Source organism: Nipponia nippon, unplaced genomic scaffold (genome assembly GCF_047370975.1).
Source record: "Nipponia nippon isolate SJK-2023a ecotype South Korea unplaced genomic scaffold, ASM4737097v1 scaffold_3, whole genome shotgun sequence".
NCBI lineage: Eukaryota > Metazoa > Chordata > Aves > Pelecaniformes > Threskiornithidae > Nipponia > Nipponia nippon.
The window spans coordinates 25,427,571-25,441,425 of NW_028262347.1; the positions used below are offsets into that span (position 1 = coordinate 25,427,571).

Consider the following 13,855-nt stretch of genomic DNA (forward strand, 5'->3'; position numbering starts at 1 on the left):
CATCCAATGTAAGAAGTGTGGAGGCTCCTCCACACCTTTCTGCACATCAAATAAAAAATGGTGGCAGGCTCAGAATTTATGATTCATATTTGGATTTCATAGCCACCAGTGAATCTTACCTAGAGATGACAAACAGCCGTGGCTGTTGCAATAGTTCACTTATACATTTTTCTACGTGCTAACAGTTCTTTCTCAGTGCATTTTTCTTTTTTTTAATTTAAAAAATATTTATATTACTCAGGTCCTATCTAAATTAGGACAATACTAACAATATTTCCCTGCATACCTTTTTTTTTTTTTTTTGAGATCCTAAAGAATTGGTGAAAACTGGATTTTAATTTTTTTCTATTTTAGGTTTTGCATATTTAAATGTGACACAAGTAGGATTTATCACCTTTTAAGGCAAGAATAGAAGATCATTATCATTTTCCTATCCCAAGCAGTCAGTTTTCCCAAGCTCACTGGATCTTTTCTCAGCTGGTGTTTTTGAACACTTTCTGTGCCAAGGACTGTTTGGAAGTTTTCTGCTTTTTGGCCTTCTTGGAAAGGACTTGGGTAAACTTTAGACATTGTATTTGATAATATACAAATTGTTGCTAATTGGCATAATTTTAAAATGTACCATACATTAGCTAAATTTTATTTTTTCTTGTTGTCTGTTAGACAGAAAATGCTGGACTGCCTTGCCTCTAAACTGGATTCATGCAAGGAGCCCTTGGCTGTATTAGTCTGCCTGTGTATTTTAGTACATTTAGCTGGTTAGTATTCTAGCAGAGCATCATGCCTGTTCTCTTCCCACAGATGACTCTAATGGGATATTTTATAATTGGATATGCTGCCTGCCATCTTTAGACCACACTCTGTGCTTGGAGCCACATATAAACATCTCTTACCCTGAAAATTCTGCTACTGTCACAAAGTTAGTGGTTTCCTGGTGGAGCATATGTTGCCCATATGGGCTTCTCTACATGCTGCTTCCCCTCCAGTCATTCCTATCAACTGTGTTGTGGATCTGAGAGTTTTAAGTTCCGACACTGGATGACCTACATAAGGCTGAAAAGTAGACTTTTTTTTTAAGCTACTATAATTATTTTGGAGCAACTGTTGACAGTGTTTAGGAGAAGTTGTGTTTAGCAGTAAATGTGTCACACGTGCTTCGTGCAAAACACTTGCATTGTGTGCTTTTGGTTAATGGTGTTTGTTTGCTCAGACGAGGGCGGTGTGCTTTATAGTCTTGGCAGCTGACAGAAGGACGCGGAAGAGCCGCCGGTGTGCCAGGTGCCTCCGTGAGGAATGAAGGATGGTCTTACACCAGCACTCCCCTCCTGCATTCGGCTTGCGCACGAGCTTCATGCTGCATGGCACGTAAGCGTAAGAAAAGCCAGGCTGGCAGCTGTCCAGAGCCTGGTGGCTGGCGGGGAGTCCGTCACCAGTGCTGACCGGAGGAAGGGAGATGAGCCAGGGCACAGACTGAAATGTGAGCTGAGCTGGATGCTGAATCCACTCTGAACACCAAAAGGACAGGAAACAGGCAAAATGAGTTGATGGCAAGAATGTTAGATGGGAAAACCATCAGTTGGGATCGATGAGAAGGGAGTGAGAGCAGAGGACTGATAGCAGGGGGGAATGACAAAGAGGTTTCTTCAACAACAACAACAAAACATAAATTAAATGAATAACTGCCTAAGCAGTTTGTATTACCAGACTCTGAGATAATTCACCAATATAATAAAATCAATGACATGCTGCAGTTCCTGTAGCCAAATATTTCTTGAGCAAAACAAACTAATAAAACACAGTACCGAAAGGCCAGCTGCTAACACGAGACACTGTATTAAAACCTGTCGTATTACCATTAGCATGTGTGCATATATATAAAGTGGGGTCCTACAATTTTTAATTTTTTTTTTTAAAAAGGAAAAAAGAGTCATACTATTTGTGTCTAGTAAAAAAGCCATTAAAATATAATCATTCTAATAATATTTTGCAATTCCCCTTGTTGATGTACATATTTGCAATTCTGTGGGGTGTTTTTAAGTGAGAGAACTCAATCCTCTTTCCAAGAGGTAGAAATCATCAGTGTAAAGAGCTCTTGAGAAAAGACTTAGCACCAGCCTCTGCTATTACCATAATGTTCAGTAGTGTGCTAACTTTTAATCTATGTTGGCAATGTAGGGGGGGGGGGGGGAAAGCCCTTCTCTGAGAGCTCACTCTGCATATTTCTGCGAAAAAGCACTTGTAGATGAAAAAAAGATGACACTGATCAGGAAAATCATCATTTTTTGGGACTTGGCCTCTTTGACCCAACCGATACAAATCGTGCATGGTTCTTACTGACTCCCTTCTGAAGCTGTAAGACTGTTACGCACTGTGCGCGCTACCTCTGCTTCATTGTCCTGCTAAAGTTTCGTTGGTTTTGTCATATTGATAGAAATTTATAATTCATCTCAAATCAACTTTAGTTAGCACAGAAGCCTGTTATTCTGGTAGTGGTTGCACTGTTCCTTGCTCGCCTTTGTACTGTGAACAAAGGAATAAACCTGAGATTTTTGTCACTTGCTCGATGGAGTCAGAATTTTCACCAGTTCTTAACTGTGACCTGTTCCCACTGTATCCTGGAGCCAGATGATCAGTTACTCAGTTCAGTCTGTTGTGAAGGAAAAGCATTTCACTTTTTGTTCTGTGTGTATTGCTTATACATCTTGCCTGGGAAATTAGGCAGCCTCTCATCTGTAAGCCGCCTTCTAGAGGAAGGATGCTTTTGGAAAGAAGCCCTGTCCAGGACAAGAGAGCAATAAGCCTCTGTTAAGACTGATTTCTTCACCTTTAGAAATGTCTCTTCAGTGACTAAGGAGTCTGAATTTTTCCCAGGAGCTGTGGTATCTTGATCATCCTAAACTGCTGGAGGATTCTCTCTTCACTGAGCAGTATTTTAGGGTCTTGCGTCGTAATACTGCTCTGCTGTAGGGGTAAAATGAGGGGTAGAAGCTGGAGTAGAGGCTAATCCTTTCAAGCAGTGTCTCAGGAAGATGGGAGAAGATGGCAGACCTTAAATTTTGGTTTCAGTGGGGCTTTCCTGTACAAATGTAAATAAAACTGGGCTGATGTAAACACTAAGGCTTGAAAGCTATGAAGCTATTTTTTGTTCTCCTCTGTATGTTTCAAATCTTTTCTTCTCCAGGAAAATAGAAACAGCAAAACCCCCAACCCTGTCAATAAAAATAAAAATAAATAAATAGAATCCTGGTCTGTGTCCCCACATGGAACAGGGAGAAGTGACCCATATTTATATCATTCATGTTTGTTACTTGTCAGATGCACTATCTGTTCTCTAGGTATATCTTCTGGTTTTAGCTCTCAATTTTAGCTTCTGTTAAGGCACAGCTAGTTGTTTCACTTCTTTCACCCTAATTTACATTCTGTACTGTTTCTGTACCTTTCCTGCCACCTTTTGCTTTACGATGTCTCTGCCCTAAATGCTTCTGTGAAATCTGAGAAGGAAGGTATAAACTGAGATGTCCCAAAGAAACTGGGAGAGTTACCTTTTCTAGTATATCCTGAGGTAGTAATACCAGGGAATTTACAATTTTGTTAGTATTGCTGGTATATGTTGGATTTGGGGGGATTTTTGAAAGTTTATGTTGACTTTCAATAGCTGATGAACTCCCAAATCTAACAGTTTCATATGTTTTAAGTATAAGATTAAACATTTTTTCACCATTTTTTGTAGGATGTTGTTTCTTTTGGGGGAGCAGGGTGGAAGAAAGGGAGGAGAAAAAGTATATTTTCTTAAGCATTTCCCAATTTTAATTAATCAGATAAGATTAGCTGATCTGTCACAGTGTTTCAGTGTGTAAGGAAGAAGGGAATGGGGAAGGGGACCAGTTTATGATAGTCTGTAAAAACAGGCAATTATGTGTTTGTTTACCATGTTACAGCATAAAGACTATGAAAGCACCAAGCTACCACATATAACAATTCCAATGCATTTCACAGATTAGGACAGTGGAAAGACAGCAGCTTGAGGCACATCTAACACTGGATCAATTTGATTATTTCAGAAAAACTTTTAAATACTAATGTAAGATTACTGACTAGACAAGACAAAATTGCATTTCTTTTGATAACTTGGAAGTAATTTATTGTGTTTTTTTTCTTTAAACCTTTCTTATAACAATTAATCAATATGGGACATAAAATGAAGGATTTCTAAATTATCCTGGATAACTGTATCCCTGTTAATGCGCTAGACAACTAGATTTATCTTTGAAGCTAGCTTTGTTCTGGTCCTGGGGTTACACTAAATGACTTCCAGGCATTCCTGCCAACCTAAATTTCTCTATGATTATATTGGAACAACAGATGGTTACATAATTAGATTCAACTGATATTTCAAATTAAAAGTTCCAGGACAGCAAACATGATTGATCACACATGTGATTGTAGATTAGGCAATTAGTTTGTTAAATTCCGTTTGGAACTCATGTTTTATGTAGGTTTGGAAAGGACAATTTGACTACTCTGAAATAAAGGCATTTTTTTCTAGTTGTTAATAATATCTACTGCTGCCTTAGAATCTTCAATCTGAACTCTAAACCAAGTTTCTAAGGTTCAGATTTTGTCACTTGGATTGATTTCTTGTCCACTTTGGACTGCTAGGATGTAGGGAGTTCATTAACTAGTCGTTCTGCTTCTTTCAACACTAGTATGTTTCCTTTATAGTCAATGTGCTCCACCAAACTCATCAGCCATCGTCCTTTCTTTTCATTAGTTAGAATACTAATGATGTTATTTTCCCCCCTTGATTTCCTGCGAAGAAATTTGTGAAGCAGTCTTGCACAACAGGTTTAATAGAAGTATTTTGGTTAGTAAGACAGATCTGAAAATACTTGGTTCAACTGCTTGGTTCAGTTCTTTTCCATGACTGCCTATTTATTTAAACTTTCTCTTGAGATTCAGCTTTATCTGTGTAAATGAGATCACTGTATCACAGGAAAGAATGAAGTGATTAGTTTCGATTTCCATCAGTTGTTTAACTGCCTATTTTTACAGCAACAAATGGTATACAACAAGCATTCTTAACCTCATCCTCACTGAGGTAATTAGATTTTGGGACTGAACAACCCGTTGCTTCTGTCCCGACAAATGCTCTGTTTGTGGAACTAGAGTTGTGTCAGTTGATTGCAGTTTCCTGACTTAATTAAAATATCTGCTACTTTTATAAATCTTTACTGAGCTTTCGATCAAACTTCTTAATTGTCTGCACAGTCAACAGCTGAATTTGTCATTGGGGCACTGGGGTACCTCAGGATGGGAACTGTCTTCTAGATAGATACTTGGCATGCAGGGAAGGCAAACGTGCATACATCTGTGTGTATGCTGTTTATTAAGATGAATGTCATGTGAGAAAAATATTTTGTGATTATTTTTATGGTATCAATCACTGTGACAGTAGCGTGTATAGATATAGTGGAGGCAAGTTAAGGTGGCAATTTTAATTCTGGGGTTTTTTTGAGTCCTTAGTTTTGTAATTTGAATGGGTAATTTAAACATAACTTCAGGTTACAGTTCCTGATCTTTTAACTAATAAAAACATAGTCCATAATCATTCCATTTTAAACTTCAGAACAAGAATTCCAGTTCTTGAGAACATACTATGAACTGCCTGCAAAGGTCCGTTACTACAGAAGGAGAGGCAGGCTAACAGTGCTGCTATTAATACATTGATTGTGCTTGGTCCTCTGTATGGTCTAACATCTTCGAACACACACAATTTTTTAGTTCCTACATGGGAAGCCAGGAGACTTTCAGATGTACATAGCTGCTGAATCTAAACAAAGCTTCAGGGCAAGCACAAAATAAATCTGAAGTCTAGGGCTTTGATTTAATTTCAAGGATTTGCTGCAAATAATGTTGAGATTCAGAGTTTCTATGGGATACTGCTTGCATCTTTTCTAAAAGGACAGAATGTTAGGCAGTGAAAATTATAGATCTTTACCAGCTTCTTCTTTACTTATTTGTAGGAGTAGCAAATATTTTAAAATACTGAAATGAGAGAAAACTACATTGGATGTGTTATTTTATGCAAAGAGCTAAAAGCAATACTGGAATCCTGACAGCTTGCAACCTAGCTAATGTGCATCGGTTCTTTCTTCCAAACTGAGAGTGTTTAAAATAGGTGTAACGTAGCTCTGTTGGAGAGAGTTTTGGCCAAAAATCATAAAAAGATTCAATCGCTTGATCTAGTGAAGTGTTTCTTTTCTTTCTTTCTTTCTGTTTTTTTTTTTTTTTTTTTAGTGAAAAATATCAGTTGCTGAAGAGAAAAACAGGAGAGCAGGGGGAAAAAAAAAAAAACCTTAACAAAAGCAACACACCAAACTAAAACCCTGTGTATGCAGCTTTCAAATAATCATGCCTCTTTCTCTGTCTTCTCTCTTCAAGCCAAAGTTTAGCAAGCCCTTGAACTTTGAGATTTATTTTCCTCATTGGTATTCAAATTGTTGCTTTTGGGTGGATGTTGGTGTGGAAGCGGTGGTAACTCATAGGCAGCTTTCAACTGGGGAGTGGCTGTAGTGCTTTGCTAATGCTTCTGCTTTTTGCCTTTCCTCCTTTCTCTAAGTTTGTTACGAGTTGGGGATTTTGGACTCACTCCATTGCTGAGATCAGAGGGCCTTTCAGAAGCAAGTATTCCTGCCTCTGCCACTTGTTTTCTCTCTGGCAAGGTAGCAGGAGCCAGTACTGCCAGCTGGTCTTCTTCAGGACACCATGCCATCCCGCTGATGAGGCATAAATATCTGAGGCTGTGTTTTAAAGCACAAGAATTTACCATTTTGTGTGAGGGCTTTTGCTGCTCTCCACATCACTGCAATCCTCATCTTATTGCTTGCTTATCTTTTCTTCGGTTGAAATTACTGTCCTGTGTGCTGGCAGAGACCTGGCTGGGCTTGTGTGAGGAAACCCTTTCTTCTTTCTCCTCTTTCAAGGGTAGATTCTGCCAGTGTTGAAATAGTTGGCATCTACTTTTCTGGAGACATGGATGCTGGAAAGCCTCATTCAAGATGGATGGATGTTTGGCCTTTCAAGTCAGGGAGAAAATCAATGGGAACGTGGTGGAACGACTACAGACAAATAACATAAGCCTGAAGTCCGATAGGGACCGGAAGGGATGGGGAGGATCATTTTAGTGGGGAAAAGTGGTTTTAAGGGAAGTAGAAGATTCTAACCAGTACTCTTTTAATATCTTTTTCAACCCAGTTGAAAGATCCAATTGCTCCATGAGAAGCTTGTCTGCTTTCCTGTTGTGTTCAGCCTCTGAGTTAAAACTCACTTGGACTATACCAGTCAAGAACTCGCTGTCCTCCTTCCCACGTTTTCTTGCAGAATAAGTGGAGAAGGTGATAAGGAATTACATATTGATGAACCAGAAAAAAATCTGGATCGGTATATGGAGAGTCTTGGCAGGCGTTTCTTACCATAGCTGACATAAGCTAACTGTGCTGCAGATGTATGACTAAATGTAATTTGTAGTTGTGAACATACTCTATTTCTCTGGTCAGGATGATAAATTTCAGATGTGTATACACAATACCAACTAAACCATGCTCTGTTGTTAACAAGAGAGTCCACATGAAGATTTTTAGACAAACTGATGCTCAGAAATACTGGACGAAAATATATTCACCTGTTTATCTGGCCCACAGAGGCAGAACATGAAATTTAAGTTCTTAAAAAATAAGTAAGAATTTAACACTTTGCCATCATGTCTAGTGATGGAGAAGCCTTATGTAAGATTGGGTCTTCAGACCTAAGTCACTAGGGAGTCTTTCCTTTAATTCCTTTGCAGTTTGAGTGTAATTCATCTTGGATAAAATAAACAGGAATATTCTAGAGTCAGGTCACTGAAACCTGAAGACTCCATATTTAGCAGTCCAAGTAAGTCATACTTCTGAATAACTAGACTAAGCACTCAACTCTTCTGAAACAGCATCCCCCCCACCCCAAACACAACCCCTTCCGCAAGAAATAATTAGTCCTTCACAGCTACTTTCCCTGTGCATGCAGTAAAGGCTATGATTCGATAGCCAGGACATTACTTCTAAAATATTCATAAAAGTATTGATGTTTTTTTGCTTTAGGAAAACAAAAAATCACAGCTGTATAGTAGAATTGGATTAGGAACTCTTAGAACCACAGTTAAGACATCTACAGAGCAGTTGTCTTGTTCTGCTGTGGACCACGCAATAATGGGTGCTTTCAGACACGCTTTGACATTTGCTTCTCAGTGAGCTTGATCTGACTCTAATAGAAACGGGAGATTCATCACATTTTGTATTTTTTCTTCTTCTGTAGGTGATGCTCTGGGAATAACTAACTGTGTTTGAGTGCCTTAATCATACTTTTTGCTTTTAGTCTTAAGTTTGGATTTCAACATAATTAACTCTGAATTTTGACTATTTGTAAGGCATAGTTCTGGAGGATGACTGCAATCTGTAAGCTAAAAACCTTGTACGGGCACCCATAATTCCAATATACTGTGACTCTTCCTAGTTTTGAAAATCTTGTTAAACTACTTTGCATAGAGAAACACTATATCAGAAATGCAATTTCTGGTACAGGCAGGAGAGATGAGACTGTAGAATCAACGTATGCACTTTTAAGGGCCTCAGCACAGGATCTCCTGTCTGTGGTACCCTGAAAGTGACATCCATGTTTTCTGCTATTGCCAACATGGTTTGGAGATGAGGAGCCTTTAAAGAATGCAAAGATGTTTGCAAGGTAAGTTACCCAGAGAAACCTGAATGTGTGCAGTATCTCTCAGACAACTAGGTACTTAAGAGTGCGGCTACTTTTTTTTGACTGTGCAAGGGTTCCTGTATCTGCCAATCCCATGTGCAGAAGACACATTTAGCTATTTCCTGATGTGTCCTTTCTGCCTGTGTATCTTCTAGTGTTTATCTCTCTTATTTTGCTATTGATATGTAGAGAAATCATGGACAATAGTCTCAAAAGCAATTTCCTGGCCGCTTTTACAGAGGTGGGGTCAGTGGTATAGAAGAAATGGAGCCAGATACTTCTGAGAGATGGACAGCTAAAAGGATAAGATGCAAAAGTCACAAGTTACAACAAAGGAAACTCCAACTGGATATCAGGAAAAAAACCTTCTGATAGTGAATGTGGCTAAGCAGTGGAACAGGTTGCTCAGAGATGTTGCAGAATCTGTAGCCCTGGAGGTGTGCAGACCTGGACTGGCCCAGGCCCTGACCACTGTAGTAGTTGTAATACGGCAAATTTGATTGCTGACCTTGCTTTGAATAAGAGTTTGGACGAGATGACCTGTACAGATCCCACCATCCTAAATTTTTCTGTGATTTTTGTTAGCATGAACAATACACAAATGGTGTGTACTTGCACAGTATGCTTGATGCTTCCAAGAAATTTTGGATTGTTTTATTTGGGCATATGCATACCAACTGTATGATGTATTCAGACACGGACAGGAAAACAGATGTGTCTCAGAAGCGTGGGACATACTGAGCTTTGGCGACATTGCCCAAAAATAAGCAACTGTTAGGAAAATCCTAGAAAGAAGTAAGCTTAGTTATACCAGTGAGGGAGGGATGGGGCAAACTTATTTTGTGACATGATGTAGAACCATGAACTGAATGTGACTGTCAAAACAGAGAAGAAGCTGGATTGTAGCAATGCCACATGCCAGTGCACTGGAACATATGGGCTCTTGTCACAGCTGAGGTGCTGCTGGTACTGTAAATGACATTGAAAATAATCCTGTACTGTGGGAAATACTTATGGCGACAGAGTTGACTTTTGATGATGTCAGAATACCCTCACTGGTCAATCTCTGCCTGCTTTCTAGTGTATTTATCAGTTAAATGCAGTTGTTGCAATTTAGCCTAATTACTATATATTTCCTTGAAATATAGCCTATTTGCTTGACTTCAAGTAATTGTAATCATATGGGAAAATACCTGGTTTTGGGGGGTTCTCTTTAAAAATATTCTTAAAGAATGAAGACTTGAGCAAAAGCTATACCTCTAGAAGAGCTGAGTTATATCATTAATGGTTTTATTTGTGATTCTTAGAAAGCTTACTGCAGTTTTAAAGCAACAATTCAAACATAACCTTTTGGGCATTATATGTAAAAAGGTTGAATTATTGCTTCATACACCAAGTGTTGCTCAGCCTCAGTTATGCAATCTTCATCCAGATCATTATAGTAAGCCCTTGAGTGCTTAAATTTTTGCTTAATAGCTTAGTATGTTGCAAGCAAAACTTGTCCCACTGTTTAGTTTAACCAGCAGCTTTAGCTGTTGATAGTCAATTAGGCAATTTTGGTATGTCTGTGCTTGCTTGTTTTCATAATCTCTCTTTACTCTTTTAACTAGACAGAAAACAGATACCATTGTTGTTTAATTCCTTTTTCCTCCTTTGTTTAGGAAAACAAAGGTTTGCTCCTTGTGGGGGTGGAAAAAATAGGAAGAGTTGTAGAAGATTAAGGCAATAAAATGCATATGGAAAACCCTCTCCAGTTTATTATGTGCATATTGCAAAATTTGTGATCAAAAGTTTGGACTTTGAGAAGAGAAAGGGATGAAGGCTTTTTCATTTTCTCCTTTGTGGTATCTAGAATAAGATATTTTGATATAACTGATTTTGAAAAGGGGCATCCTAGAGGTAGAAGATGTAAGTCCTGTTGGGCAATGTGTTTCCCATATCACCTAGAACAGCTCTACTGACTAATAGGGGGAAGGGAAAAAAAAAACCCCAAACCAACCAAACAAACAAAAAAACCAACAAAAAACCAACTCCCACCTGTAATCCTAAACTTCACAGATTCTCTCTTCTCCAGGGTTTTTGAGATTTTTAACTAGATGAAAAGCAAAGATGTAATTTTTAGTTTAAACTTAAAGCATTTTTTCCTGATATCAGCAGTAGTGCCTGTATATCTTACAGGAGCTGTATGATGTGTAGTTTCTTGCTTCTCTTCCTAGGTTACTTGGATACCTAATTTTTATATATGTTAGGATGGTAGCAATTTAAGGGAGTGAAATGACTCTCGGAACCATAACTTGTAATATGGTAATCAAACACATCATACTGCAGATACTTGTCAGCCTAGAAGTAAAGGTAAATTGAGAAGAGTTCACTGGTTCCATTTCTACACTTTGTAAATTTGGGAAAGAATTTCAGTAGGCTGCAGTGAAAGTGTTCCCAGTAGATTTTTAATGAATGTTCAGGAATAACTCAAGTAAGTAGGAAACCACATCTCCGCTCACTTACCTGCAGCCCATGTTTCTCTGAGGGCTAGTATCTGATTGCTGTTGTACCCACTTAGGGTTTTTCTCAAAGCTCTTTGGTCCCTCTTTTCTTCCTTTTTGTACTTGTCTATGAAAATCTGGCCCAGGACATTGCCCCTTGGTGCTTGGATCACATTGAGCTTTGTCCTTGCCTTGCAGCTGGGCAGTTTCAATGCCAGAAACCCTGGTGAATCTGATACTTCAGACTTCTCTTCTGCTATTTGTTCATGACTAACCAATTTCATTTATGTATGTCTTTTTTCCCCTCTATTTCTTAACATTATAAAGTAAATTTTTCTAGCGTAAGCAGAAAGTAAGCACAATACATGATTGAAAGTTTTATTGTCTTGTGTTAGGATGGCAGCAGTGAAGGGATTTTACCAAGTGTAAAAGCTGGTTGACAGACTCCATCCTCTCCTTCATACCCTCAGACCAAGTTTTAAAACCAGTTGTTGTTTCCCAGTTGTTTACTGTGTACATAAATCCAAGCAGTTTAGTAACCAAGCAGTTACCAAACTGTATTTATAATATTATTTTACTAGACTGTAGTCCCTCGACTGCTGTTTTCTAAATAAATGGTCATTGAATTCTAATATTTCTTACAACTAGATTTCCTGGAACTGTGTGGTACTTTTCCTTACCTATTTTCTTTAGCTAGCTCCTCATCAGAAATGTAAGACTTCTACAATATTTATTTAATCTCGATCTGACTCATTTTTTTTCCCTCTGCACTGAGTTTAACAAATGCACATATCCCAAAATACTGTGTCAATCCAGTTCCCTTTCAAACCTTAATGAACAATCTGTGACAAGCTAATTAGGGATATTTATAACAGTTCTAGACTCAGTAATATATTTATCTGAAAAACTTATTAGATGCTGTACTGTCCTCTGAACAAAGAAATGATCTTGTATGAGTTAAAATTTGGAGGTGGTAAAAATGGAATTCATCTATTGCTGTGTCCTGTCATTCCAGGAGAAACCCTGGCACTGGTTTAAGTGATTTAATCTCTAGCAAACATTAGAGAAGAGGAAATGAACATGATTGTTTCTTGGCTGATTCCTGGGTTGAGCTGAGGGTCAGCAGAATGTTGTTGCTATACAATGGTTTCCACATTTGGGTTACTCTATCTAGTCAAAGGACAGTTATTTCTTCTATCTGAATGCTTTGGCAAGTGACAACCTGCTGAACTTGGCTCAAACTCGACTCCCTCACTTGGGTATCATGCCGTCTGTCCCTGCCCCACCCAGCTTGCATCCAACGCTGTTGCCTTTCCCTGCTGGTCTCTTGTTGCGTTTTATCAAACCTGATTCCACAGTGGGCCCTGGGAATTATTGCAGTCTAAGCCAATAGTATAAGACTGTCAAGTTTTCTGTCACTCTTCTCTTTCCAGCCTCATTCCCTCAGATGTACTACGCTTCTGCTTCCTAGCAGGGGAGTGTGGACTGTTGATACAGGAAAGGAATACTGAGGTTTCACAGGCTTGGGCTGTTCTGGCAAAGACTTGTGAATCCTACCATGAGTATAAAAAAGAATATCTTTTTAAAAAATTAATCATAGGTGAATCTTCAGATTCACATGTTTTTGTAATGAAAGTACTTGTGTTTGAAGTGACTTTTTGCCTTACCTGATTATTTGGATTGTTACATTGCAGAATGTCTTGAGGCCTTTGTTTTTCATTATTTGATATACGGAGGCTGTACAAAAAGAGGAGGGAAATAAAACATACTTGCTGTGTGCTGTTCAGACTAAGAATGAAGACCTCAGAGGTAACATTGCCAGTGGATCCTCTTTGTTATATTGCAAATTAAAAAAAAAAAAAAGTTTTCTTGGGGAGTGAGTTTTAGTAACTGCCTATATTTATTGTTGAGCTGAATATAAATGTATGGAGTAAACAAATCTGTAGTATTATACCGTACAACCTCGTCGTTTGTTGTGATTCATTTGGTTTACTCATTGAAGAGAGAGCAAGTTATCAATACATCCAGCATGGTACAGAGTCATGTTTCAGCTGGCAGACAGTCAGCTTTTGTTTTCAATATTCTGTCCTGTTTAGTATTCAGAGCATGGAGGAGAACGTGATGTAAGGGAATTGGTTTGCTGTTTTACTGACTGACTCAGCCATTTAACTATGTTCCCTCAAGGCATCAAAGACTGCAATAAAGGAAATACATTTTGCCAATAACTTTCTATGGAAATAAGTGCAGCTTAATAACTTTTTAAATTAGTGCTAACATTATTGCACAGTGGAGAACACCTTAATTAAACTTGTCTTTTGTTTTTTTGTTTCCTCCAGGTCTGTATTACTGGTACTGAAATCTTATGTAGATCTAACCTCTGATTTATAATTGGAGATGAGATTTTTTTTTTTTTTTAAGTTGAACTTCAATTGAAAAGTGATTTCTTCCAGTACAATTTCTTGTGGGAAAGCAGAATTTTGCTGTGACTTTACTCCTGCTTATTTTTAAGTAGGATAGGTGATAAGGTTAAGGACAGACTTCTCCAGACTTTTATGTTCTATTTTCACAGAATTAAATTT

General features: G+C 38.3%; 1 protein-coding gene across 13 annotated transcripts in view; it reads left to right on the top strand.

The window, feature by feature from the left end:
- Positions 1-13,855, top strand: part of CADPS2 (calcium dependent secretion activator 2) — a 324,205-nt gene that overhangs the window by 38,024 nt on the left and 272,326 nt on the right. The window contains exon 1 of one of the 13 annotated variants that reach the window (XM_087764109.1): positions 1,347-1,365. The exons of the other annotated variants lie outside the window; for them this stretch is intronic. The gene's annotated coding sequence lies outside the window, so the exon portion shown is untranslated. Of the gene's footprint in view, positions 1-1,346; positions 1,366-13,855 lie in introns of those variants that run through there. 13 annotated transcript variants of the gene reach the window in all.